The sequence below is a fragment of the Moschus berezovskii genome, chromosome 15 (assembly GCF_049115385.1).
Source record: "Moschus berezovskii isolate FMDL1 chromosome 15, NW_MosBer_1.0, whole genome shotgun sequence".
NCBI lineage: Eukaryota > Metazoa > Chordata > Mammalia > Artiodactyla > Moschidae > Moschus > Moschus berezovskii.
The window spans coordinates 5,387,106-5,413,857 of NC_142474.1; the positions used below are offsets into that span (position 1 = coordinate 5,387,106).

Below are 26,752 nucleotides of genomic sequence, written 5' to 3' on the forward strand. Positions count from 1 at the left end.
GCGTGTCCACCACAGTCAGGGCCATGCCAAGAGCGTCTTCCCACTGACCCAGTCCATCCTCACAACTTCCGACGGGGTGGGCGCCACCACAGCCCGCCCGCAGAGCCAAGGGTGAAGGAACTGTGCCCAAGGTGTCACCTAGCGCTGAGAAAATAAATTACTGGATCAATTCATCCTAGGAGGCTGCTCTAGTCAAGGGTACAGCAAGCAGCAGTCGAGGTCATCAGGGGAGTTGCTGCCGTTCTCAGCAGCATCTGACCGTGAGGCCCAGCTCTGGGCCTGGGGAAGCCGGAGGTTCCTGAGTAACCTCCTCCAAGCAGTGGGAAGGATGGCCTCTTGGTGACTCTAGGTCTCCTGGAAAAAGGTGGAGGGCAAACCTAGAGCTCCCCAAGGCTAGCAGGAGGGAGACTGGGAAAGCAGCTCGGAGGAGATGAGGGAGCTATAGTCACGGACCAGACCGAAGCCTCAAGCCAGGTGGGAGACTCTGAGACTTTAGGGCAGACTTCGGCGTCAGTGAGATCCCCACCACGTCTATGGAGCCCGGACGTGCTCGTCATCAGACGCCTGATGCTCACCATTCACTGCAGCCATAACAACCCACTGGATGGAGCCAGGAGAAAGGCTGAGGCAGGGGTGTTTTTCTGCGTGTCGTTTTGGTGTGGGCCACTCCGGTTTGTCTTTTTGTGTGTGGGACCATGTTTGTTATTTGTATTTCGTATGTGTGTGAATCAATATTTGCACTATGGGGTTCGATTTGTCCACTCAACATCCCTTAAAGGCCAGGAGAAGAAGGGTAAGACCCAGATAGGATTTGTTGAGATCCAACCTTGTGAGAGCCACTGGACAAAGTTTATAATATGTACAATCAGAGTTGCGATCATTTTCTCCTCCCAGGGCTGTGATGGGTTAATCTAAGGCTTGGAAAACTTATTCTGTAAAGAACCAGATAGTAAACACTTTCATCTTTCGGGCTCATATGGTCTCTCTCACAGCTCCTCAACATGTGGTTGTAAAGTTCAGGCTTTATGCTGCTGCTGCTAAGTCACTACATTCGTGTCCGACTCTGTGTGACCCCATAGATGGAAGCCCACGAGGCTCCCCCATCCCTGGGATTCTCCAGGCAAGAACACCGGAGTGGGTTGCCATTTCCTAGATGATAGTAAATGAATGGGCATGCTGTGTGCCAATAAAACTTTATTTACAAAAACAAAGCTATAGGCCAGATTTAGCCCATGGGCCGTGGCTTGCCAACCCTTGGGATAATGAATGCAAGCCAGAACCCCTGGCACAGAGTAGGCTCAGTAGTGTTTGATGAATGAGTGAAATGAGTCTGGGTTTCACTTTCTTCACTTCTTAAGAAGAAATAATTACAGGGACTTCCCTGGTGCTCGGACAGTAAAGAATCCACCTAAAATGCAGAAGACCCAGGTTTGGTCCCTGGGTTGGGAAGACCCCCTGGAGAAGGGCATGGCTACCCTCTCCAGTGTTCTTGCCTTCCAACTTTGCCTTCCAACACAGAGGGTGTGAGTTCAGTCCCTTGTTGGGGAGCGAAGATCCCACATGGGTCATGGCCAAAAATCCTTGTTAGTTGAGGCTTCAGAAAGGTAGGAATGGTGACAATAATAATCACCAAAAACCTGATGAGATAGGGGTTCAACAGTCCCGTTTTACAGAAAGCGAGGCTAAGCGAACAAGGCCGTAGAACAAACGGGGACAGGAGGGAGTTGGCATTCCAACCCGGATCTTCTGAAACTGAGCCTGGGGCTCTCTCTGCTCTGAAACCTGGAGGCTGAGACCAAGACCCTGGGGCCCACGCTGGGTCTGCAGCGGGGTCTGGCTCTAGATCCTCGGTTCCGTCCTCCCCACAGCCAGGAGTCTGCTGTCCATTCTCCCTCCGGAGCAGTGGGCCTCACGCACAGGGAGGGAGACACAGAGCCAGAGAGACACAGAGTCGGGGGTCCAGGGAGATGGGAAGAGAAACGGGCGCACAGAGAGGTGGAGCTCAGAGGGGTGGCCTCTCCCATTGCTCCTTCCCGCCCGGGGCCCCTCAGCGGCCCCGCCATGCTCTCTGTCACCGACTCGTTCCACGGGAAATTCAATCCACGCCCCACACAGTCCTGGGTTGGAATCCTGGCTCAGACGGTGACCACTGTGTGACGTCAGACAAGGGACTCCGGCTCTCTGACCCTCATTCTCTCCATCTGTGAAGTGAAGATGATGCTGACTGGGACCGCTTCGCCGGCTGCTGGACCAGGTGGAGCATATGCCCATGGCTGACTGGTACCAACACGCACCCAAGGACGCTAGGTACCCCACCCCCTCCCTGGGCTCGGGAAGGAGGCTAAGGATGCTCTCAGAGCTCAGGGCTTCTATTCCCCAAGGGGTCACTATTTACTTATTCATTCTTTCAACATTTATTGAGCGCCTGTTGTTTGCCAGATCCTGTGCTGGACTACAAGGGATGCAGCGGTGAAGAAGGCCAATAAAATTCCCTGCCCTGGAGGGGCTGATGTCCTAGGTGGGAAGGCAGCTGAGAAACCAACAAGCACATGAACACAAAAATACCAGGTGGTGCGGAGGGCAAGGGGAGAAGTAACTCAAGGATATGGGGGTGGGAAATGCCTCCAGGAGTGGGTGGCTAATTATTGAGTAGTTTCCTGAGTGCAAGGCACTTCCATTGACTTTAATCCCACTGAATCTCCTCAGCAAGCCCAAGAGATAGGCATTCTTATAGTCCGCAATTCTCAGATAAGGAAATGGGCTCAGAGAGGAGGAGTAGCCTGTCCAAGGTCCCACAGCTATAAAGGGGCAGAACCATTCAAACGGGCCCTGAAGTCCTGGGGCCAGTCGGAGGGGTTCAATCCAAGGTGGGGTGGGTTGGTAGCAGTCAGTACTTGCTCTGCAAGTTAGCAGAGCAGGAGCTTGAATGGGGGACAGTGAGGCGGACAACAAGACTTGTGTCAGAGGCCTCAGCAGCCAATAGGTTAAGCCCCTAGGAATCCAGGTCTCGGGGCTCCCTGGAAGTGCTCCAGATCCAGCTCCAGCTCTCACCACCACCAGGCCCCAGATAGGGTGACGGCCACACCCAGGCTCAGCCTCTGGCCCGCGCCGCCTGCTGGGAACACGCAGTCCTCGGGACTAGGAGGCTCAAAATAGAAAGCTCAGAACCTGGGATGGAGCCTGGAATGCCTGGGTAGGCAGGCCAGCCGGGGCTCCTGGACCGGCCTGAGCACTGCCCAGCTTGCTGGGGCGGCAGAATCAACAGCATCTCCCGCCACGGCCTCCATCCCAGCTGCTATCCTCCCGAAGCAGTTTCCAGGAGGCTGACTCCAGGATCTGATGAACCTGGGCTCCTGTCTTGGCTTCAGTTCGGACCAGCTGTGTGGCCTTGGGCTGGTCACCTACCCAGAGGGACCTTAGTGTCCCTGTGGTTATTGTTTAGTCACTTAGTCCTGTCTGACTCTCTGTGGCCCCAGGGACTGTAGCCCACCAGGCTGCTACATATGTGGAATTTTCCAGGCAAGAATGCTGGAGTGGGTTGCCATTTCCTTCTCCAGGGGATCTTCCCGACCCAGAGAGCAGAACCCTGGTTTCCGGTGTGTCCTGCACTGGCAGGCGAGTTCTTCACACTGCGCGGTTTGGGTGACTTAGCGTCTTCATTTGCCAGCAGCTCACAGAGACGTTCACTCAGTCATTCTTCAACTGGCAAGCACCTGTCACGTGCCAGGCCCTGTACTGAGCACTGGAGACCCAACAGAGAACGAAAGAAATAACACTCATTGCCTCTGTGGATAACTAATGTCTACAGTGTGTCGGAAGGGCTTCCCCACTGGCTCAGAGGTAGCAAATCTGCCTGCAATGCAGGAGACAAGGCAGGAGACCTGGGTTCAATCCCTGGGTTGGGAAGATCCCCTGGAGAAGAAAATGGCAACCCCGTCCGGTATGCTTGCCTGGAAAATCCAATCCATGGGGTCACAAAAGAGTCAGACTCAACTGGGTGACTAAACAACAGCAACAGTGGTGCATTGGGCCCTGTGGGACTCGGTGCGACCCCATGGACTGCAGCCCACCAGGTGCCTCTGTCCATAGGGTTCTCCGGGAAGAATAGGTGGCCCTAGTGGTAAAGAACTTGCCTGACAACGCAGGAGACATAAGAGACGTGGGTTTGATCCGTGGGTCGGGAAGATCCCCTGGAGGAGGCCATGGCAACCTTCTCCAGTATTCTCGCCTGGGGAATCCCATGGACAGAGGAGCCTGGTGGACTACAGTCCATGGGGTTGCAAAGACTCAGAAGGTGACGCACACTCTCAGGGGAACAGGAAGCAGGGACAGGGACATGGAATACTAGGGGAGGTGAGGGGGCCTGTGGACACTTGGGGAGAAAGTGTTTCAGACCCGGGGAGCAGCCAGTGCAAAGGCCCTGGGGCAGCATGAGCTTGGGTCATTTCAGAGACACAGGGCAGCATCTGGAAGGGTGAGTGGGGAGGGGGCAGGAGGGAGGGGAGGTCCCTCTGATACGGGGCCTTGTGAGCCAAAGGACGAGCTCAAGCTCGATCCTTGGAGCGCTGGAGATGTGACTCTGTGGGGGAGCAAGGTGGGCTGATGCACAGTTTTAAAGGACCCGTCTGGCTGCGGGTGGAGAAGGACGTTCTGGAGGAACGGAATGCAGACTTCTGTACCAGCATGGGTGAGAGGTAACAGCAGCAGTGGAGGCAGCAGGAAGGACGTAGAGACCCCTCTGGGCCTCAGGAAGCCCAGCAGGAAGTTGGCAGGCTGGAGGCCCAGTCTGGGAGGCTGACTGGTTTGTCCAGCCTGGAGCCTGCGACCCCCACCCCTGGCCCGCGCTGACCTGCGGCAGCCCTAGAGCTGGGAAATGCGCCTGGAATGTCAGCCACGAGGCCTGGGCCAGACAGTGCCCATGGGACCTGCTGGGAGGCTAGGCAGGCACCCTGGCCACAGGCCTGCCCACACGTGGAACCTCTCAAGCCCACTGAGTGGGGTGAGTGGTAATTACAGGGTCTGGAGCGGAGTGGGTGGGGACTGTAGACCGGAGCCTCCCCCACGGCCAGCCCCACTCCTGTTTGCTGAGCACCTATCATGTGCTGAACCCTCACCACGCGCCATCCCAGCCCACCGGCACCTCAACCCTGTGCCACCGGGACCTTCACATGACCCGACTTTCAGACGAGGAAGTTAAGTGGCCCACAGTCCCACGGGATGACACAAGACCAGCAGGAGCTGAGCTGCACACCGAGGACCCCAAATTTGGCCTTCCCTCTTTGCGGCTCCACTGGCAACAAAGTGCTGCAGAGATCAAGGTAAGTCCAGAGAAGGAGCGTGGGACTTTGCGCCCCATGGGGCTTCCTCTGGGCCTTAGCCCCCTGCTGTGTCAAGGAACTAGTCGTCCATTTGTTCATGAGGGTTTACTGGGCACCGGCTCTGCACAGGCACTGTGCTGGGGGCTGGAGATACAGCAAGCAGCAGTAGACAACACTTCCCTCTTGACAATGGTGACGTTCCAGTGGGAGAAGACAGACACGCGTTACAAACAAGTAAGGTAATCTTCTAGGATAAGCTCTAAGTCCTAGGAAGAAAATAAAAGAGCCTGAGGTGATGGAAATGAGGGGCTGGCCAAGGAGGGCCCCTCTGAGCTGAGGCCTGGGGAGAGCTGAGGGAAGAGAGTTCTCTCTGCCAGAGGGAACAGCAAGTGCAAAGGCCCTGAGGCAGCAGCATGATTGATGTGTTTGTGGCACAAGGAGGGGTCAGCGTGGCTACAGTTGAGCAGAAAGTGGGGGAGAGTCGCTGGGCTGGAGGGACGTTAGAGGGAGCTAGGAGGTGACGGGGTGGGGTGACACCTCCCCCGCCCCGAGCCTTGTGGGTGGCTGTAAGGACTTTGGCATCTGCTCTGAGAGCAGTGGGAGCCATGGAGTGTTCTGAGCAGAGGAGGGCCGGGATCTGTCTTGGGTTCTAAGGGGATCCCTCTGGCTTAGGAGGCAAGAGTGGAGGCAGGAAAACCCCTGAGGAGGCAGCTGCAAAAGTCCCAGTGGGAGAAGGCGGTGCTGGACCAGGTGGGCAGTGGAGATGGACCCTCGGACATTTGGACAAGCTCGCTGGTGGACTAGCCAGGGTGAAACTCAGGTCTGGAGCCTGGGCAGCCAGGTGCTGGGGTGCCGTCACCACAGTGGGGAAGATCCCAGGTCTTTGCTAGAGGTTGGGGGCCCTTCTGGGCATGAGGACCCACCCAGAGTAAAAGGGGGTACCTAGGGCTTCCCAGGAGGCTCATGGTAAAGAATCCGCCTGCCAATGTAGGAGACACAGTTTGATCCCTGTGTCAGGAAGATCCCCTGGAGGAGGAAATGAGAACCCACTCCAGTATTCGTGCCTGGGAAATTCCATGGACAGAGGAGCCTGGTGGGCTACAGTCCATGGGGCTGCAGAGGTGGACACGACTTAGCCACTGAGCACAGTCCACCACAACCCTGCCTCAAGCACAGAATCAGTGAAGAGACCCCATGGACAGGGAGCCCTGGGATCTGAGACCCCAGAGAGGAGAGGCTCTCCCTGGTGAGAGCCCTGCAGATTCAGGGCACCCTTGACCCGCCCGACCTCTCACTCCACAATAAGTGAATTCGCTACTCTTTGCTGTGCCCAAGCATCCCACTGGGCTCCCCGGAATCCCAGGAGGCAGCAGAGATGGGATGAAGCTGTCTCCGTACTCCGCGGTCCCCTCCACCAGCCTCCCCTGCCGACCAAACAGGGCTGAGCACTCACAGCCAGCTCTTCCCTGCACCTCTGCCCAGCCTGGTCCCCTTCCTCTCTTTCCCTGCCCACACCACCGCCGGCGCCCACTCATCCCAACCCCGAAGGCTTCAGAGATGATGCCAGCATCACCTGCGGGCCCTGCGGCTGGGGCCATGGCTCCAGCCCCCATCACCTCACGCTGCATCTCATCATCATTCATCTCCGGTACTAAGTTCCCATTTCGCTGATGGAGGAACTGAGGTTCTGAGAGAGCAGGCCGGTTCCCAAGGTCACAGGCAAGGTCAGCAGTGACAGGATTCAAACTCAGGTCTTGACTCCTGATCTCTTAACCTCAGAGTGGTGCAGCTGCTCGCTTAGCTGGGCAAAATCAACTCAGGACAAAGATTAGGGTGCAAGCTGTGTATTTGGGGGGATGACCCCAGAAACATCAGTAGGGAGTGCAGGAGTGGGACAGGAAGGGGTGAGCGGGTTGCCTCTGTGCGCTCAGCCCCCGGGGAGCTGGGGGAGAAAGCGCATTTATGCACTCGGTACTCATGCACCCCTTCCCACCTCTGTGGGTGAGGGTTTCACCCTTCTGCCCGGAGCTCCACACCCCAGGAAGCCCTCAGGCAGAAAGAGTGAGGACAGGGGCCGCAGCCTGAGCTCCCTGGTAGGCACCGTGAGGACCCGGGCTGTGCACCCCCAGAGGCGTCTTCAGGTCCTCCCTCTTCCCCATGCCGCCCACTCTGGCCCAGCCCTTCTGACCCACAGATGTAAGCCCGAGAGACCAGAGCTGGTACTGGTGGGAAAACAGAGGCCGACAGAGACCACCTGCATGCCCGGGACTGCTCAGGGGGAGAGTGGCTGATGCCCCTCCCTTGTGAGTCTCCCGACTTCTAGAGCGCGGCTGGCCCCAGGATGCAGTGGGCAGCTGAGTTACATGACCACCGGCAAGTCCCTCCACCTCTCAGAGCCTCAGTTTCCTCATCTGAAGAAGGAGATTGTTCAAAATCAAAAAGCCGACTCGCAGGATTTTCTGCAGGGATTTAAGGGGACACAAGATATGAAGGACTTAATACATCACCTGCAAGTAGCAGGAGGTGCTTCTATAAATATTTGCATTTCAGTGAGAGGGGGCCTGTGTCTCTGGCGTTCAGTAGATGGAAGCCACTATTATTGTGGTTGTCGTCGTGGTTGGGGACCCTCTCCCTGAGGACCCAAGCCCAGGCCTGTTCTGTTGAGATGAAATATGTCTGGGTCAGACCTCCCAGGTCCCCCAGCCTCTTGCTCAAGGCTGCCTGAACTTTGGGGAAACAGAGGAGGAGGAAAGGGTGGGAGCTCGGCCAGGCCGGCTGGCGGTAACCGCGGACACTGACCCTGCCCGAGAGGCCTGACCGCCCCTCCACCAGAGCCGCCTGCCCCTTCCACGCCGGGGACGCCTCGTCTTACACAAGACAGGAAGTGGGAGGCCCGGGGGGTGGGCAGCCGGTGACGCCAGGACCCCGTGTCCACCCGGCTGCAGACGGGATGGGCAAGGGAGGCCCCCGCCGGGCTTCCTGTGTGCTGAGCACACTGGGCAGAAAGGAGAAGTGAGGCCCAGGGTCACAGGGAATCCAGGCAGCATCTTCCCCCTCCCCAGCCCAACTGTTCCGCCTGCCCTCCCTGACTCAGGGGCCCTGAGTTCAAATCTCAGCCCGGCCAGCTCCCAGCTGCGTGACTTTGGACAAGGCAGCACTCAGCACCTCTGTTTCCCGTCATTGCTGGGGAGCAGAGACTCTTCTCCTCTAAGCCTCCCACCTTTTTAGGGTATTGTCGTCATCCCCATTTCACAGATGAGGAAAGCAAGTCCATGGGGTTTTCTCAAGCAGCATCAATATACTTGGATATTTAGGGGCGTGACGGGAGAGGGTAAGCCTGAAGACCTACTGCACGCTGGCAACACAGACGAGGCCAACAAGACCTGTAGACTCCATCCTTAATCCACTCAGCACCGTCGTCAATATTCAGTGGCTCAGCCGTGTCTATTTGCGATCCCATGGACTGCAGCACGCCAGGCCTCCCTGTCCATCACCATCTCCTGGAGTTTACCCAGACTCATGCCCATCGAGTCGGTGATGCCATCCAGCCATCTCATCCTCTGTCGTCCCCTTCTCCTGCCCTCAGTCTTTTCCAGCATCAGGCTCTTTTCTAATGAGTTGGCTGTTTGCATCAGGTGGCCAAAGTATTGGAGCATCAGAATCAGTCCTTCCAATGAATATCCAGGATAGATCTCCTTTGGGACTGACTGGTTTGATCTGCATGCTGTCCAGGGGACTCTCAAGAGTTTTTTCCAGCACTGACAGGCATTGCTAATCAATTATGAGTCTCCCTCCCAGGAGCCCAGATGCAGCCTCAGTACGGCTCTTCAGCCACTGCCAGTCCAAGCCCCTAAGGCCCGAGTAAATAGGGAGAGAAAGTCTGCTCCCCCACTCAGCAACAGTCTGGATCAGAGGCAAACTTTCTCAAGAAAGAGGCTGCCCTCTGGCAAGCTGTCTTCGGGTATTTCTCTGCAATCAGGGACCCTGGAATATATCTATAGCTATCAGCCCAGACTCTTAGAACTCTTCCTGGAGCAGCATATTGAGGGGACCACCGGCAAAGTCTGGGCTTTGAGGGAGACGTTAACATAGTAACTGGGGCTGGGCTTGCCCTTGGAGAGGAGGGTTTAGGGTCCAAGGCTGGGCAAGCAGCAGACTAGGAGGAAGGGAAGGCCAGATCGCCAGCATGCTATGGACTCTCAGCCACGCTTGGGAAAGTCCAGTGACCCACAGCCCTAGGGCGGATCGTGTAAGAAGGAAAAATGAAACCGAATACAGAGCCCTGGGCCTCCGGCCAGCCCTGGCCATCTAGCCCTGTGTTCACTGCCATCATGCTGGTCCAAGCCGCCATCAACACTCGCCTGGACATCTGCAGTTGTCTCCCTGCTTCATCTTTGTCCCCTGCACAGCCTTTCCACATGGCAGCTGGAGGGATCAGAAATATAACCTAGAGCAAGCCACGCCCCTGCTTCAACCCCCCAGTGACTGCTCTTCACATTTAGGATAAATTCCAGATGCCAGACCCTGGCCTCCACGTCCCGGGTACCTGGCCCCTTCCCCTTTCCAACACCATCTCCTGCTTCTTTCCCCATCACTGACCCCACCTAGGAACCCCCGGGAAAGCTTGCTACCCCTTAAGGAAGCCAAGCTGATTCCACTTCAGGCCTTAGTTCCCTCGGGTCCCTCCACCCGTAACACGGTTCCTCCACATTTCCTCTTGGTGGTTGCATCTCATGAATCAGGTCTCCAGAAACGCTCCCTCCTCCGGAGCCCCCGCCCCCCACCTCCCCAGGCCACCCTTGCCATCTCCCCGACACCCTGCACTGTGCTCTTCCGGTCCTGGCGTGGTAGCACCCCCCAGGCCTGGAGGGTTGTGTGCTCAATCATGTCCGACTCTTGGCGAGCCTCTGGAGCACAGCCCACCAGGCTCCTCCATCCATGGAATTCTCCAGGCAAGAACACTGGAGTGGGCTGCCGTTTCCTCCTCCGGGGGGTTCTCCTGACCCAGGGACTAAACCCACAGCCCCTGCATCTTCTGCATTGGCAGGCAGATTTTTACCACTGAGCCACCCGGGAGGCCCCGAGACTGTCTGCTTATTGGTTTACTTGGTTACTTATTGGTTTGTCTGTCTCCCTCTCCAGAATGCCAGCAGATAAGCGCTGTGCCCACCCTGGTCACTGTGTTCCAGCACCCAGCACACAGTAGGTGTTTCATAGATATTTATTGAAATTGAGAGGAAACAGCATAAATCGCCTAGGGGAATTCTCACTGGGATCTTCCGAGCCCCCATTCACTGTCCCTCCCGGGGAATGACAAGGTGGTCCCTTAAGTGCCATCCACCAGAGGGTGTACAGGGCTGGGTAAAATTCTGATTTCAGTGGGAAGGCGATGCGTTAGTGATGTCTGCCACAGAGCAGGCACTCGGGGCGTCTGCATGCATTCGTGTCTCGTCTGCTCGATGCTGTCCCCACAACACCCAGGAGAATGACTGGAACCCAGTGCTCAGGAAATATCGTGGAAGGTCAAATACATCGGTACTTTGTCTAACTGGCTACTTGTTTCAGATAGAAAAACATTGCTAGCTCGTCTAACTGACAACTGTTGGCCAGCCATTTAGTGAATCCCCAAGGTGTGCTAAACCTGAGAACAGTCTGGGGAGAGACTCCGATCCTCTGTTTACAGAGGAGGAAGCCAAGATGACAAGGTTTGACTGAGATCACCCAGCTGGGTTTAGTTGACCCCAAAGTTCTCCCAGAACTCAGTCTTGCAGCCCAGCGGTAGGGAGACGGAGGTCTCTCCCAGGCTCCTGCCCTCCCCCAGGGCATCCCTAGCCCCCTCCCTCAGGCACAGGGGCTGCAGAGAGGCAGCCTCTGCTTCCCTTTTGAGGCATGTCACACGGCTGTGGTTAAACGGAAGCAGGGCCCCTGCCCATCCCGGGTGCGGACCTCCAAGGGCCCCACCCTCTCCATTCCCAGCTCAGACTCTTTCCAGCTGACCACAGGGGTGTCTGTTCCCTGTTCCTCTTTTCTCTGGGCAGGAGGAAGTGGGTGGGGCCATGAGACAATGCAGAGACTCAGTTTCCTCATCTGGCAAGTGGGCTCAACCCCAAACACCTCCAGGAGTTGGTCTGTAGCAGAGATTCAAGAAAATTCGTGAAAGATGCCTGGCCAGGCTGTGACAGGCAGTCAAGCGGGAAGGCAGAGGTGGGCAGAGGGGCCTCTGGCCCCAGCCCACTCTTACCCTAAGGGCAGCCTCTCCACCACCTTCAGCGTAAGAGCAGGCTGCTGTCCCCGTGGAACCTGCCCCGTCCCGCTCTCAGCCTTCCCGACTCCTCACTCCCCCTTTGCCTCACAGCTCCAACTTCCTGGGCTTTTATTTTGTGCTTGCTTTTCACATTTATCTGTTCAGCTCCTTCCAGTCTTGTGGCTCATGTGCTCCAGGCTGCGGCAGGTGAGCCTCTCGCCAGCTGTGGCTCGAGGGTTTCTCTCTGGTTGCGGCGGCAGGATTCTCTACTTGTGGTGCAGAGGCTCAGCAGCTGGAGGCATAGACCCAGCGACAGGCGGGATCCTAGTTCCCGACCAGGAATCAAACCCGTGTCCCCCGCATTGGAAGGCAGATTCTTAACCACTGGACCACCAGGCAAGCCCCTGCATGGACTTCTCAGACCCACTTGTTCACCCTGCTCTGCCCCACCACAGGGCCTTTGCGCGTGCTGGGCCCACTGCTGAAACGTGTGCTCCTCCCTTCCTCAGGTCCTTGGCCCCTGCTCATGCTCCAGTTCTTAGGTCAGTTTTCTTCTAGGTTCCTGACCTCCCCAGTCACGTTTCAACCCTCCTGTCCCATTGTGTGCTTAGCTGCTCAGTTGGGTCCGACTCTTGGCAACCCCATGGACTGTAGTCCACCAGGCTCCTCTGTCCATGGGGATTTTCCAGGCAAGAATCCTGGGGTGGGTTGCCATGCCCTCCTCCAGGGGATCTTCCCAACCCAGGAATCAAACTCAGGTCTCCTGCATTACAGGTGGATTCTTTACCAGCTGAGCTACTGGGGAAGCTCCATTATAGGCCCTCATATCACCTCAGGCTTGTCAGTCATAAACGGACATTTCCGAGGGTGATTTGATTAATGTCCAGCTCCCATACTGGGCTGTGAGCTCCCTGTGGGCAGTGGTCATTTTCTCCCCGATGCCTGGCGCAGAGTAGGTGTTTATATTTGTTGAACGAATGAACAAATAAATGGCAAATGCAGCGTGAATGGAGCAAGAGACACGCGTGCCCTCCAAATGCCCTCTCCCGCCTCCCGCTCTGGCCGTGGGCCCAGCCCCACCGCTGCCCTGCCCAGAGCCCCCTCCCAGGAAGGCTGCTTCAGGGAGCCTGTCCTCTCCCTCAGCTCTCAGCAGAGAGAGACTTCCTTTCCTGGACAGAAACCAAAGGGAAGGACCTCAGTATTGGGCTTTCAGACTGGCTTCCCCTGAGCCTGATATTCTTGGGCTGAGCCTTGGAGCCACCCTCCAACAGAGGTCAAGGCCGGGAGGTCTCCCATCCCTGACTTCAAGCAGAACAGACCTCCCCCATTTACTCATGTTCTATTCAGGGCAGTCCCAACTTAGGCACTTTAACAGGAATTCAACCATATATGCTCAGCAAAAAAATCAAGTCTCAGAGCAAGAAGAGCTGATCACCCGGTAGGCATGCTGGGAGGGGGAGACGTGGGCTAGCAGTGCCCCAGGGTCTGAGTCTGCTCAGAAGCGGCCCTGCTCCCCAACTGCAGCCCCCAAACACCAGCCCAGCCTCTCCCCGGGTGGGACCCAGTGCTGGGAAGATGGCACGGCCGAGTTTACAGAGTGTACATCCGCTTCGGTCGGGGAGGGTTATGTCCTTCCTGTGGAATCCCCGAGGGGAACTTGGCTGTGGCCGATTTTCACCTTACGGGCCAGAGTTTGAGCCTGCCCCTGGGCGATGCGGGCCACCGCCATGGGATCTTCTTTTGAACAGCGGGTACCATGGCTCAGAACAAAAGGAGAAGAAAAGGAGACCACTGGACAAGATGTTCCCAAAGGGAGCACTGAGGGTGGACTGAGCATTCCTGAACCCCATTCCTGCCCAGGGTCATGGCCCAGGCTGCGATGAAGGTCTGGGCTCTGTTGCCCCTTGCTTCGGGCAGAAGGGAGGCTCAGGGGTGCTCACCCCACCCCCTGGACCCGTCCGTCACTGCCCCCCAACCCTGACCGGTCCAGGCAGTGCCCCTGGGTTGAGAGGGACCCACCAGCTCTCAGCCAGGAGTCACCTCGGCACCCAGGAACCCTACAAGCTGCATCAGTAAGAGGAGCTGCCAAGACTATTGCCAGACACAGTGTTTTGGGACTTCCCTGGTGGCCCAGTGGTTAAGACTGCACTGCCAGTGCAGGGGCCGCGGCTTCGATCCCTGGTCAGGGAACTAAGAGCTCACTTGCCGTATGGTATGGTTACATTTTTTCAATAATAATGAAATTAAAACAAAATTAAAAAAAAAAACCCACAGTGTTTTGTGCACCTACTATGTGCCAGACCCCATGTGAATATGACACCATTCCCACTTGCTGCTGCCGCTGCTGCTAAGTCGCTTCAGTCGTGTCCGACTCTGTGAGACCCCATAGACGGCAGCCCACCAGGCTCTGCGGTCCTTGGGATTCTCCAGGCAAGAACACTGGAGTGGGTTGCCACTTCCTTCTCCAATGCATGAAAGTGAAAAGTGAAAGTGAAGTCTCTAGAGCTTACCTTCAGAGTGAGTTCAGGGTGCGCAGAAAACACTGAGCAAATGACCAGGTAAGTTGAGAGAGAGAAAGAGGATGGCGAGCTCACCAGAAAAATGAATCAGAGCAGGGACAGAGGCGGGTAGGGGGGCTGCTGCGGCGGGTGAACCCAGAGGACCCTCGCAGGAGCACAGGCCTGAGTGGGGAGGGGAGAAGGTCACAGAAAGGTCCAGAAGGACAGTGTTCCAGAGTGAGCCGCAGCAAGGGCAAAGGTGGGGACAGGCTGGGGAAAGCTTGGTGTGTTTAAGGAGGTGCATGCGAAAGTCTTTGTGGCCAGAGGGGAGGCGGTGGGAGGCAGGATTTGTGGGGCGGGGGCCCGGGAGGGCTGTGACACAGCCGGGCAGCAGTGAGCTGACTGAAGTTCCAACAGGGTCCTTCTGGAAGGTGGCAGCGGGGAGGAGGGGGTGAGGAGGGACCCGGTGCCGGCGGAGGAGGGGAGAGACGGCCCGAGTCTGGATCCAGTCGGGAGGCAGAGCGGCGGCATTTCTGATGGACTGGATGTGGGGTGAGAGCAGAGCTGAGAGTGACTCCGGGGTCTGAGAGCTGATCCCCTCCTGGGTTGGGGGCAGTGCCGTTTTCTGAGCCGAGGAAGATGCAGGGAGTTAAATGACGTCCATGTCTCTGATTTGGGAAACTGAGCAAGACAGAGACCCGGGAGGAGGGAGAAGCTGGCCTCAGGCAGACCGAGTGGCCTGAGCCACCGATGGACACGCGGACAGGGGCTGGGGAGACCTGGTCAGGGACGAGGGTCCCTGTGTGGCCGAGCTCGCCAGGCATGGGGTCAGGTGAAGGCCGAGAGAGTTCTGCTCCACCTCAAGGGCCATTTGTGAGGCCTGAGAGAGAACAGATGGGGAGGACAGAGGAGAGCCAGAGAGACCAGCCTCTGCAGCCCTGGGAAGACGGTGCCAAGGGGCGGGGAGTGACTCAGGGGACAAGTAAGAGACATCCCGGCAAACCCAGCCCACCTATGCAGCCTGGATGTGGGATGTCAGTGAGACTAGAAATGGCGGCCAGCCCAGGTGAGCCCCCATCACCTTTAGAGGCCAGATTTCTCTGGGGCAGATGGAGAGACTGTCCTGATTGGTCTAAAGTCAGCCACAGGAATTCTTTCCTGGCTTAAAGGTAAACATGTGACTCCACTGTCACATGGGACACTAGAGGAAGTCTACTGAGACATTTAGACAATATTTTCCTGTTTGATAAAAGACTGAAATTCTAGATGAGAAAGATCTCTTTCCTGCCCAGCCCCCTCCCCTTCCTGGTTAGGATGTGGTCATGTGGGATGTCATGTCTGGTGCCACAGCAGCCACAAGGGCCCATGAGGAAAAAAAGAAGGGAAGAGAAATTAACCTAGAGCCCAGTCTCTTGTTATAAGGTTTAGTTAAATGTCTTTACTCTTTCAGGCATGGAAGGTCTCATCGGGATAAGAGGAAAATGAGAAAGAACCCTGAGATGGGAGAAAAATAGAGAGGAGATGTGAGAAGGCCTTAAAAAGAGTCTTTTAGAGGATTTCATTTAGGGCAGCATTTTTCTTTGGTCCCTGGGAGGAAAAAAAAGCCAGCCTAACAGATACCTAAACCCTCACCTAGAATGACACTTAAAATTTCATTCTAGAAGTCCAGGATGACATGGGTAGATATATCTAATGGTACAGATGGGGGAAACTGAGGCCCAGGGAACTTAGCAGCTGCCCATGGTCTGAAGCCCATGAGCCATAACTAGAGAGCCTCCATGGATTGGATGTGGAGTTAGAGTGGAGAACGAAGGATCCCACGTGTGCAACAAAGATCCTGAGTACCACAACTAAGGCTGGACCCAGCCACACTATTAAACATAAAAATAAACAAGGACAGCAGGTGTCCATCTGACGTGTCATGACTCTCAAGAATCCATGAGCACTCAGCACCGTGGCTGAGATAGAGGGAGCACTCAGCAACGTCAAGGCACAGGGCCTGGTCCGCGGCAGGCTCCGCAAGCGTGAGCAGCTGTTTCTGCAGACAGCAGGTGGTCTGTGAAGGACGCGCCCATCCACCGAGCACCTCCTCCTGACCAGGCACATTTCTAATCCAGAGCACCCAGTAATTTGCTTCATCCCCCACAACAAACAGCTCAAGAGGCTTCATTCGCTCCCTAACTTAGAGCTTCCCTGGCCCCACATTCAACGAAACACCCTAACTCCCCTCCACGTCCTCACTGACCCCCACTGAGTTCCCTTCACTCCTGCTTGCATGCCTCCTGGGGCAGGCAGCTCACTCCTGAGGGCCCCACTTTCCAAAGTTCTTAGTCCCTGTGTGGCCCTAGGCAAGCATCGAGGGCCACTCTGGGCCTCAGTTTCCATACCCATGAAAGGGTGTGAATCACAGTCGCAGCCCCTGGCTGGTGGGGAGCCCCAGGACGGCCCTCGGCACAGTGCCTGGCCTGTAGCTAGTGCTCAGTCAACACGAGCGTGTGGGCCTCAGCCATCCCCGCTGCACAGGGCCCGCCCGGCCTCTCTTATCCTGCCTCCTGCTGGATCCCTGGGTCTGTATGGGTGTGGGCACCAAGGGGCCCGGAGTGACCCCCGTCCTGACCCAGGACCTGGAGGAAGGGAGGTGCTGAGTCTCCCGGGCCCACCCACCACCGTGCCCCGCGGCCCCAGGTCCAGCTCCTGCCCAACCCAGGGCCACCCCCACCCATGAGGACCCATTGTTCCCATCTGACTCAGCTCCGGGGCCCTGGACCTACCCAGGTTCCCACTTCCCTCCAGGATCCTCCACCATCCCCAGGGCCAGGGCCTCCATCAAGAGCCCCAGATGAGGTGCCAGGTGCAGCAGCAACTCAGCCATGGGAGCACGAGTTCAAATCCCAGCTCCACTACTCCCCAGCTGCGGGACCTCAGGCCCTCTGCCTCTCGCAGCCTCGGTTTTCTCCTCCATTCAGAGAGGGGTGACAAGACCTCACTGCACTGCAGTGAGCAGCCTGTGATCTGCGGGTGGCAGGGTGCCCGGCACATCGTGAGCCTCAGGGAGCATCAGCCCCACTTCCTCTGCTCCGCGCAGGCCTGGAAGACAGAGTCAGGAAGAAGCAGATGCAGGGGCCAGGAGTGGGTGACCGGCCCTGAAGCTGGAGGGCAGGGACCGTGAGCAGAGCACTGGATGAGGAGCCCATGATCAGGTCCTGGCTCCAACCCTGCTGTGTGATCTTGGACAGACGATGGACATCTCTGGGCCCCAGAATGCGGGAGAGAAAAGGCTGAGATCCTCTCTCCCTGGGAAGCAAAGCAGGGGGGAGGAGCCAAGTTTTCTTTTCATTTTTTTATTTTCGGCACAAAGGGCTTGAATGGAAACCAGCTGCACAGAGAACCCTATTGTGAAGGCACCCGAGACGCCGGGGCGGGCGCAAGAGGCAGCTCCTGGGTGCTGGACTGGGTAAACAGAGGCTGGGGTATCGGCCAGACACACGAACAGGCAGGGGACAGCTCCCCGCTCCTTTAGAGTACTAACCCAGGAGGCTGGGGCGCTCCCTTGGGCGTCTCCAGCTGAGCCACCATCTCTGCTTCCAGACACGGGCCAGCCCTTTCGCCTCTCAGAACCTCTGTTTCCTCGTCTGCAGAATGGGTACAGCAATCAGCACTTCTCTTTTTAGTCGTGGAAGGTGTGTTGTAATAGGCTCGGGACAGGCTCCTCAGTCAAACAGCATTGGTCTAATCCCAGCTCTGCCACTCACGGACTGTGTGACTTGGGGTTTCCACTTCTACCTCTCTGCGCCTCAGTTCCCCCATCTGTGAGATGGGCACAAGAGCAGTACTAACCCCCTGGGAAGATGAACTATTTATGATGATCCGGGATCATAATAAATAATGATCCCGGATCACAATAAATAGTGCCAATTATTATTTTCTTCTTATTTTTATTGTCTCAGAGCTCAGTCTGCTAAGGCCCCGTCCTCAGGAAATCTTCTTTCCTCTGAGTGACCATTCACCTCAGCACTTCCATCACGTAATCCGGGAGTGCTTACTATGCACTGTCGTGGCAAAGCCAGCATTCCAGAAGAAAGATGTTAAATGGCGGCCTTGTGTGTGAAGGGTTCGGCAGGTAACAGGCACGCAGTGATGTCATTCACCCTATGCCTGGCCCCCATGGCTGCCCTGTGCTGGGTTCTTGCCGGCCTCTGGAGATACAGCCTTCTTTTGGGTCCCAGTCAGGTGGTCCAGATTGGGATAGGAGATTAGCACGCGAAAGAGGCAACATTCTTCGACAGAGGAAGTCCAGGTCACCTCAAGAGCCAGAGGAGGTCAGGGTGGGCTTCCTGGAGGAAGTGAAAAAAATAGCATCTATTAAGGATTATCTTATGTGGCACATAATGCTAAAGAGCTGGACTCTGCTCTCTTTCGCCCTCTGGGCAAGGTTTTGTCCTCACACACCTATTCGACTGGTAAGAGACTGAAATCAGAGAGGGCCAGTGACCTGCCAGAAGCCACACAGCGAAGATGTGAAGGAGCTGAGACTCAAGCTCCACGGTCCAGCTCAGTTCCTGCAGTGCTGTCTAGACTGTCTCTCCAGCATCAGACCTTGGATCTGGCTGCTGCTTCTGCCCAGACCAGACTCTCACCATCTCCTCCCTGGCAGAAATCGCCCCAATGCAGCCTCCTCTGAGGCCTCCCCTCACTCTCTGCACGCCGCCTGTAGGCCTTGACACACAGGAAGAGGTGGTGGGTGAGAGACAGGGCGCTCCTGGGACGAACTCCTGGAAGTCTGGCCCTCCTCCATTCTGGTAAAAAGGAAGGAAGGGAAGGGGCATCTTCTGCGTCCGCCCTGCGTGCCCACTCCATTTCACAACAACTCGATGAGGTCAGGTGATTCGCATTTTCTAGAGGAGGACACAGAGGCAACTCTGCACCCCTCACTCCAAGGTTGCTGAAGGGGTGAGGGGAGTGACCCCCAGGTGAGCTGGGGGCTCGAAGTGTCTCCGAGCCCCTGTTTGCCTATTTGGGCCCTGGGACCTGCCTCTCAGGGCTGCAAGAGAAACGAGGCACACACGGCCTTGTTCACCTGGGGCCTGGCTGGCAGGAAACACTCCACAGGCTGGCGTGATCACTACTGCTCGTGTTATTACTGTCACAGGGACACGCCCCCCCTAGGCCTGGAAGTCCTGGACCTGCAGTCCTTCCTGTAATGAAACCCTCCTGCCAAGGCCTCAGCCAGGGGCCCCGATCACTCGTTTCATTATAATCTTTGGGGAAAAGCACACACCCCCACAAGCTACTGGGGGAGCCGACTGTGTGGCAGGGGAAACCTGACGCCCCCAGTCAACCAGCCCCCAGGCCTTTGTCTGAGTCCTGGCCAGATCACGCTTCTATTTTTCTAACCCCAAACCTGGGCTGGCATGAACTCAATGCTCTGCATTGTCCTGGGACCAGGCCCCCCAGGCTCGCAGGGCCTGGCCTCATCCTTCCTCCACCTGGAGATCCGGCCCCCAGGAGGCGTCTCCGGGGAAATCAGAAACCCAGCAGGGCCCACTGGGCAGCCTCATATATGTGCCCAGCCCTAGGCTTCCTGCACGTCACTTCACCAAACCTTCACAACTTCCCTGTACAGAGGGACTCACACTGTGCCCATTTACCAGATGGAGAAACTGAGTCCTGGAGCATCAGATCGTCCCACAAGTTGACTCAGGGGAAAATGGCAGAGACTTTCCCAGGAGGCGGGCAAGGTACCCTGGACCCTCAGCTGGAGTCAGGCATCACATCCTGTGAGCAGGAGGTCCTCCTGGAAACCTCACAGAGTAGAGAAGGAAGAAGCCTCAACCATGGGACAGAGGATGTGATGCCTAAGGGCTAGGATTTCCCCAACAACTGCTCCAAGTTCAAGTCCAGCTCCGGCCTGACCTTACACAAAACCCTGCTGCTCTCCATACCTTGGTGAGGAGACGGTTCAGGTGATCAGCTTTGTGAAACACTCCTCACCAGGTTAAGTGCTAGATTACCAGGTGCTTAAAAAACCAGAGTTTGAAAATGACAAAGGTTACCAGCAGGCACGTAGCAGCTGCAAAAAAGGGAATTAAGTGTAAGAACTGCCCCTCAACCTCATCACCCGTCACATCTCAGGGGCCAGAGCTGAAATCAGAGCAACAGGTGGGGGTAGGGGTGTAGTGGTGCACAATCTCTCTTTTATTCATTTTTTTTTTGGTCATGCTGTGTGGTGTGTAGGATCCTAGTTCCCCGATCAGGGATCGAACCCGTGCCCCCTGAAGTGGAAGCATGGAGCCCTAACCACTGGGTCATCAGGGAATTCAACACATGTCCTCTTTCGTTTCTGTAGATCGGCACCTTTCCCATCTTAATACGTGCCTGGGAAGCAGACCCACGTGAATGCCACCAGCCCCACTCTTGGCTTCCTGGAGGGTTCCCTGAATGCAGGAACCATCAGAGACCCAGCGGGGAGGGCAAGGGGTGTGGGGGGACAGCTCCCTCCTTGCAGGCTGGCCTTCTAGAAGGTCTCAGCTCCTGCCAGGACCCTTGCAGTGCAACAAGCATCAGCTCCCTGCTGCAGCCAGTCCCACACTGCACCTTTCCTCGCAAGTTCCCTTAATCCTGCTTGAAAAGTCCCTTTAGTAAACCCTCCCTAGGGCTCTCCATTGGAGAAGGGTCTGTTTCCTGCCAGCCCCTGAGTGTTACAGACATGAAATAAACATGGCCCAGTGCTGAGATGTAAGGAAGTCAGGTGACGGGCCCCTGGGGCTCATTAGACTATCTCTTACGATGTACTGGGCGGTTGATATATATTTTCTAAAGAAAGAAGGAGACGACTAGAGAGAAAGCAAACTCAGCAGGCAGGAAGCCCAGCCCATCCGGGGTCCTGAGGGCACGCCCTGAGGTTAGCGGAGGTCAGAGGGTCCCCACTAACTCTCTACTCACTCCTTCCGGGCTCCTTCCCACTTTCTCTTTGACTTGAACCTCCCTGCAGAAGTGGGAACGGCATGGGGGATCACTGCAGAGGGGCCCCCAAGCAGGACCGCTGTGTGCCTCTGGGACCCCTCTGGGACCATGGGTCCCAGTCAGAGAACGGGCAGCACTGGGGGAATCTGGCTCCAGTGGGGCCTCCTCACAATCCATGGAGGGGCAGGGGAGACGGGGGACGCCCTCCGGAGAGCAGCCTCCTGGAGGTGTCCTCACAATCCATGGGGGCGCAGGGGAGACGGGGGACGCCCTCCGGAGAGCAGCCTCCTGGAGGTGTGCTCTGTCTTTAGTTCCCCATCTTCCCAGGCCCCTGTCCACCCCTTTCTGCAGAGAATACTTGGAGGGGTGGGGGGGTTGCTGTTTTATTTTTCTGTGTGTTTTTAATACCAACACACACAATGACTCAATGTGTAACTTGTCACACATGCCTAAATGGAATTATTTTGTGTGCACTGTTTCGGTTTGGCATCTAGCCGCGTGTTTCTGTTTTTTTGCTTTTCCGTTTCTGCAGAAGTCCTCTCTCTCACCATGCTGACAGTCGAGAATGGGATCCTGCATGTTCTTCTGTAAGCATCAAAATCCTATGCAGACTCCAGCCGGACAAAGGATTTCTTTATCTGTCCTTTTTTTTTTTTTTTAAACAAATCAGGATCACGTTGTTTGTCAGCATCTTGCTTGTCTCATTCAGGAATACACAAAACAAGAACTCGTGCTCGGGTGGTCTTAGCAGTGTTACTCATAATCGCCAAAAGGTGAAAGCACCTAAGTGCCCATCAGCAGATGGATGGGTAAACACAACATGATGCATCCACACAACGGAGCATTATTCGGCCACGAAAAGGAGTGAAGAGCTGATAGTCGACTCAGGAGCCTCAGAAACATTATGCTGATTGAAAAGCCAGACGCGGAGTCATGTATCACATGACTTCGTTTGTATGAAATATCCAGAATAGATTAACCCATGGAGACAGAAAGCAGGGCGGAGGTTGCCAGCGGCTGGGAGCAGGCCGGGATGGGCAGTGGCTTGCTGAATGGGTAGGGGTCTCTTTTCTGGGGGTGATGAAAGTGTCTTGGAACCACATAGAGATGATGGTTGCTCAACAGAGTGCATGTACTAAATGTCAGGGCATGTACACTCTAAAATCGTTAACTAATTAATGATTAATTAAAATGACTTGGAGAAGGAAATGGCAACCCACTCCAATATTCTTGCCTGGAAAATCTCATGGACAGAGGAGCCTGGCAGGCTACAATTCATGGGGTCACAAGAGCCAGACATGACTTAGCGACTAAACCACCAAATGACTTATGTTTTGTGAATTTTATCATAATTTTTTTAACTATAAAAAATATGAATGTATATATTCCTCCTCTCGAGAACGAAGGTAGGGGTAAAGACCCGCCTGCCAATGCAGGAGTTGTGGGTTCCATCCCTGGGCCTAGAAGACCCCCTGGAGAAGGAACTGTCAACTCACTCCAGTATTCTCACCTGAAGAATCCCATGGACAGAGGACCCTAGCAGGCTACAGTCCTTGGATATGACTGAGCGATTAAGCAATAACAAGAATACTGTATACACTGTATTTTTCCTTGAAATTTTTCAGTTAAAAAATAAACCCTAGGGGGAAAAATGCCTGTGTAACTAAGAATGTTTAAAAACAAGCAGAAAAGATTAACCACACAGGCACCTGGGAAAACCAAGAGTCATACTTTTTAACGGCTGCATAATAGTCCGTGGCGTGGCCAGACCAGAACGGACTCACCCATTTCTCCAAAATGATGAATGATGAGCCTCGTTTTCATTTTTTCCCCCTTTTTTTCCCTCACACGCAGGATTTTATTTCGCCCTCACTCCAATTCTGAGTTTCTGCTCCCATTCCCCAGGTGAGAAAACCGAGACCAGGAAAGAAGAAAGGCAAGAAGTGACTGAGCCAGAACGCGAGGCCAGGGCCGTCTGGCCCCACAGCCACACAGCCCTGGGCCCACCGCTTGCTGGCGATACAACAGACAACAATACTGACCAAGGGCCCGCCCCCGGGGAGCTGGCAGCTTCCTCATTCTGATGAGGGAGAGAGACGAGAAATAAGAGGAATTGCTGACCTATGTGCCCGTCCCTGGGGTCAAGGTTATAGGATGAAAAACAGGAGGGACAGGGAGAAGGGCATAGCGCAGTCAGGAAAGGCCCCGCTGGGAAGATACATCTGGGCAAAGCCAGAGAGAGCGCGAGCCTTGCAGCTCCCATCCATGGGGAACAGTGTTCAAACTGGAGGGAACAGCAAGTGCAAAGCTCCGGAGACAGGGAGCGACAAGGAGCTGGGTATTGCCGGAGTGCGAAGGGAAAGAGGCCAGGTCAGGCCACAGAGGGCTTGTAGACCCACTGAGGAGGCTGGACTTCATTCTGGGAGCCGTGGAAGACTTCGCAGCAAGACAGACTGGAGGTTAAACCTGGCTTGTGAAAAGCTCCCTCTGGCCTCTCTGGGTAGGGCAGGAAGACCAGGAGATCACATCAACGGTGGCTCAGGTTAGGGAGGGGTTGTCATGGAGATGGAGATGGAGAAAAGCTGTCTGGGGCTGAGTGACTGGTCCAGCGGCCGGGGAGAGGCCCTGCCCACCTCCCCTCTACCTATGCATCCTTGAACTTGATCCCCCCCGGGAGGAAGCCAGCTCCCAACCTCCCCAGAGAAAGTGCCAAAAGTGGAAGGAGGAGTTTGCTGACTCAAGGGCAGGGACCTCCCAACTTCCCGTGGGGAAGGATGGACAGGGGAATCTAAGTGCAGATGGTGGCATGGGGAGCCTTGTGGGGGCTGAAAGCAAATAAATAATTACAACTGTGGTAAGTGATGGAAAATAGTTAATGGTGACCTGGCTTGTGGGGGGGTGTCATCAGGGAGGACCTCCTCAACTGGAGGAGGCAGTTGTCTGGGCAAGAATCAGAAGAAGAAGTAGTAGTTTAACTAGGCCAAGGATAGAAGGAAGAGCATCCTGAACAGACGAAACTGCCGAGACTGGAGGCAGCCTAGTGAGTTCATGCTCCTGAAACGAGGCCTGGCAGGGCAGAAAGAGCCCTGCGTGCTGAGCCCAGGACAGACAGTGTCATAAGCCAGAGAACATTCCCAACCTGGTGCCACATGTGGTCAGCTCCCAGCAAGGACTTCTTCTGCTGCCATGGAAACCATGCGGGTAAAGATCCGCCCGCCATAAACTTCTCTGAGCATCACCACAAGCCAATAAAATGAGAAGATTGGAAGACCTATAAAAGAAGTCCCTGAAATTGTTTGTCTCTTTGGAGAAACAAGGAGAACAGGGCCCAGGAAACAGACAGGTTGTCGACTTCGACGAGTCACTTTGTGAGAAGGTTTCTGCGAGCTTCCCCACCTGGCACCAGCCTTCCTGGCTCCCTCTATGCGCCTCGCAGGACCACAGGACAGACCAACTTTGTCACCCTTGGAGATGGCCCCTTGGTGGGGCAGATGGCAGCTGGAAAAGTGGGAAAGCAACCTGCAACAGGAGCTGGCTTGCTGCCCGGGGAGGGGGAGCTTCAGAGAAGAGAGACAGACAGAGACAGAACAGAGAGAAGACAGGAGAGACGAGGGAGCGGAGGGGAGGAGAGGGAGGAAAAGGCAGAGAGAGACAGAGGCAGCGGCGAGGCCCAGAGAGAAGGGGCGAGGCGGCGGGAGGAGAGGCAGACAGACGCCGAGACAGGGCGACAAACAGGAAGACCAGGAGACGGAGGGAGACTCGGGCCGCTGAGCCGGGCTTGGGGAGCGGGGCAGATGGGCCCCAGAGCCCCTGAGTCTCCGTGCCTCCGAGTCTCCAACTCTCCAAGGCTGGAGAGATTTTAAGAACCTTGCAAAGACTACACGGTCTGATTTTACAGTACTAACGTGCACTCATTCGCCAAGAGCCCTCTGAATGCCTACTGTACGCTACGTGCCAAAAACCATTCCAGGCACTGGGGTACACCCCGCTGGCCCAGCTCCCCTCCTGGTGCAGACACCCTGGGGGGACACAGGCATCTTCACATGAGCAGATCCATGGCTGTGTTTCTCCAAAACTGCGATAAAGGGCTTGGAGGGTGGACACAGGGAGCCGTGGGCAGGGCAGGCTGCTAGGGGCCAACTGACACCCAGAGAGAGGGGAAGAAACAGCCGTGTGTTTGGGGAGGGTGCAGAGGTCAGAGAGCTGGAGCAAGAGCTCCTCCCGGAGCCCCAAGGAGGTGAGGTGGGGACGGCACTGGGGGAGGCCTACTCAGAGTGATGAAGCAACCCCATCACACCAGGCCTCACAGGATCTGGCGGAGCCTCCTAGTGAGGTGGGATCCTGGGAGAGCATTGAGCAGGGCAGGGACACAGACTGCCTCGGTTCCAAGGGGCACCCCTGGCTGTGGGTAGAGAACCAGCCGAGGGGCCCAGAAGGAAGCAGGGCACCCAGGGACGGGGCGACCCCCACGATCAGGGCAGGAGAGGAGCGGGTGTGAACCAGGCGGAGTCTGCAGAGGTGGGGAGATGGGAAGGAGCCTGGAAGTCCTGCCCTGGTGACGGAGGAGGGACTGCAGGGGGCACCGGGAGCTTTTAGGGCTCAGCCTCAAGCACCCTGCGAACCCCCCTTTTATGATACAATGAACTGCTCCTCCCCACAGCCCCCACCATATTACATACGCCAGAGGACTCACACGTTCTCAGTGTCCCTGAAACAAGACCTTCGGAATCTGGGTGCTTCCTTCTGCTGAAGAGTCTGCAGATGGAAAGAAGCGGGGTGGGTGGGGGGCGGGATGAGAAAGAAGCGGCACCTGCCCTCATCACGGACCCATGGACACCCACCCCACACACTCACCTTCCAGAATCTCTAAGAATGATGGGGAAGGGACTTGCCTGGCGGGCCAGTGGCTAAGATTCCGCACTTCCACTGCAGAAGGTGTGGATTTGATCCCTGGGGAACTAAGATCCAGCATGCCACTCCAAGCGACCAAAGAGGGGAAAACAACAACCAGAAAGAAGACAGGACAGAAGAAAGGCCTCCACCGGAGGTGTGAGCTGAGCCTCTGGTGGCAACCATTCTGAGATCTGTAAGTATATCCAATCAACACATGAGAGTCACTCAGTCGTGTCCGACTCTTGGTGACCCCATGGACTGTGGCCCTCCAGGCTCCTCTGCTGAATTAACACGTGAATCAACATGTGGTTCACCTTAAATTTACCCAGTGTTATGGGTCAGTGATACGACAATGAAGCTGGAAAGAGGAAAGAAGAAGAAAGGCATGCCGGAGCAGGACCAGGGCTCCAGGGCTCATTGCCTCTTTAGGACACTTCAGGAGTAAGTGATTCATTCCTACCAGAAATGAGAAGAAGACCTGATAATAATAGCAGTCACTGTTCCTGCATACCAACATGCCAAGGGCTTCCCAGATACTACTTCTATTTTTATAAATTATTGTGTATTTGGATTACAAAACTAAGAGACTCACTATTTAAAAAAAACCAATGAGAGAGGAGGAAGGGAAGGAAAGGAGGAACAGAGGGGAGGAATTCGCGATCACGGAGATGTGTGCCTCGCCGTCCTCCAGTCACGCGGCCTCCTCACCACCGTGCACACACCCCAGGCCTGCGCCTGCCCCGGGGCCTTTGCACTTGCTGCTCTCTCTGTCTGGAATGCTCTTGAGTCAGAGAGCCAGGCACACGGCTCCCTCCCTCCCTGCTCACCGCAGCACC

General features: G+C 55.8%; 1 long non-coding RNA gene across 16 annotated transcripts; it reads left to right on the forward strand.

The window, feature by feature from the left end:
* Nucleotides 1-25,849, forward strand: LOC148775322 (uncharacterized). Of its 16 annotated transcripts, none has more exons than XR_016039079.1 (5): nucleotides 16-2,307; nucleotides 2,440-5,557; nucleotides 5,991-6,138; nucleotides 10,461-10,520; nucleotides 11,823-13,853. It is a non-coding gene; the product is annotated as an uncharacterized LOC148775322 (long non-coding RNA). The 16 variants fall into 16 exon arrangements; XR_016039081.1 differs by having other exon boundaries at nucleotides 147-5,318; nucleotides 5,448-5,557; nucleotides 11,823-13,849; XR_016039077.1 differs by lacking the exons at nucleotides 5,991-6,138; nucleotides 11,823-13,853 and adding exons at nucleotides 21,556-21,610; nucleotides 22,929-25,849 and having other exon boundaries at nucleotides 1-5,318.
* The last annotated feature ends 903 nt before the right edge of the window (nucleotides 25,850-26,752 follow it).